Source organism: Orycteropus afer, unplaced genomic scaffold (genome assembly GCF_000298275.1).
Source record: "Orycteropus afer afer isolate SDZICR_OR568_19922 unplaced genomic scaffold, OryAfe1.0 scaffold00038, whole genome shotgun sequence".
Classification (NCBI taxonomy): domain Eukaryota; kingdom Metazoa; phylum Chordata; class Mammalia; order Tubulidentata; family Orycteropodidae; genus Orycteropus; species Orycteropus afer.
In genome coordinates this window covers 1,873,802-1,875,432 of record NW_006921625.1, presented here as the reverse complement: position 1 = coordinate 1,875,432, position 1,631 = coordinate 1,873,802, and positions in this window count along the sequence as shown.

Below are 1,631 nucleotides of genomic sequence, written 5' to 3'. Positions count from 1 at the left end.
CCAGAAAAACCCAGGCAAGAAACTAGGAAGGGGAAAGGTACCCAATTCCACTCCAGGCACACAAGTGCTAAGGGTCTCAATTACCATCAGTGTTAGGTAACACAAATTCCACACGAGGGACTTTCAAGAACAGAAATGTATTTTCTCACAACTCTGGATGCTGAACATCCAGATCAAGCTCTGGGCTGTGTTGTCAGTCCTTCCTTGTGGGTGGCCCTGGGTGGCCCTTGACTCCTTTGCTTCTAGACAGTCTTCCCATGGCCTCTGTCTCCCCATGTGGGTCTCTGTGCCCATTCTGGTCTTTTGATAATTCAGAAGTGATTAGGTTTAGGACCCTCACTGCACTGATACAACTCATCAACACAACAAAAGGAAAACTGTTTCCAAACAAGGTCAGGGCCAGGAACTCAGCACATATTTGAGGGTAGGGGCACAGTTTGATCTATCGCACGCACTAAGGGAAGACCCTCTCCCAGGTATCCCAACTTCTCCCTCTGCTTTCCAAGGAAGGGACAGGGTGGGCCCTGTCCACAGCCTTCCTTCCTACAGCCTCAGGGTCTATCAAATGCAAATCAGTTGGCAACTTTTGTAAACTAGGAAGATTCACACACAAACTACCTGGCTCTCTGAGATCTGGCTTTGTGGTGTTTTCAGTTAGCTAGTGGGCACATATTCCTCCACGGCCAGCTACTGGAGCTCACAAGCTACAGCCCTCCAGAGCAGCCTGTCCACCGTCACCCTCCTCTTCCCCTCAGTCATTCTTCCAAAGGCTTCCTGCTTCTGCCCACCCGGCACCTGATTCCACAACCACTGACGTGATCCAGAGTCTCACGTCACAGACAGTATCCGAGGTGGCAGAGCCTGCATGGACTTCTGCACTGCCCACTGTTCCTGACGCTGCAGCAGCTTCTCAGCTCCGCCACAGAGCACCTTCCATCCCTCCCTGTCAGCCTCACAGGTGTGCTCAGCCATGTGATCTCCAGGGAAATGCAGCTTCCGGTTCATACCTCAGATCATCCCCTGGGCCCACTGGCCATCCATACACACCCACAACTCACCCAAGAGGAGTGCTAGAGGCCCACCGAAGGAAGGTAACAGTGCACGGGATGGCTGGGCATGGGTGGGAGGGCTCTGCTTTCGTTTCTGGGCACCAGGCCTCTTCTCTTTAAACCGACGTTGTTGTTGTTAACTGATCACATCAGCATGGACTCTTGGTCACCCATGCACCACATAACACGTGCAGGAGATGGCGTCCAATCCTGCCCATGCTCACCACCATTGCTATGCTTGAGTCCACTGGTGCAGGCATTGTGTAGTCTGAGTGCCTTCCAACCTGTGGAGTCTTTCAGCTCCATATAAGATAGCATTCTGTCAGGATCCAGCGGGATCAGGAGTCTCAGGCCTGGAACATCTGCTGAAACCTGTCCATCAGGGGTGACACTGCTGGTGTTTCAAATGCTGGTGGCATGGCTTCCAGCCTCAAAGCAATATGCAGGCCACCACAGTACCACACACTGACAGCTGGTGGAGGATTGAATTGACGTGGGATCTTTTAACCCAATAGGGTGGGGTCACTGAGACCCAAAGTCAGGGACTCTGGCTCAAGCACAGCATTTCTAATTTTTAAATTT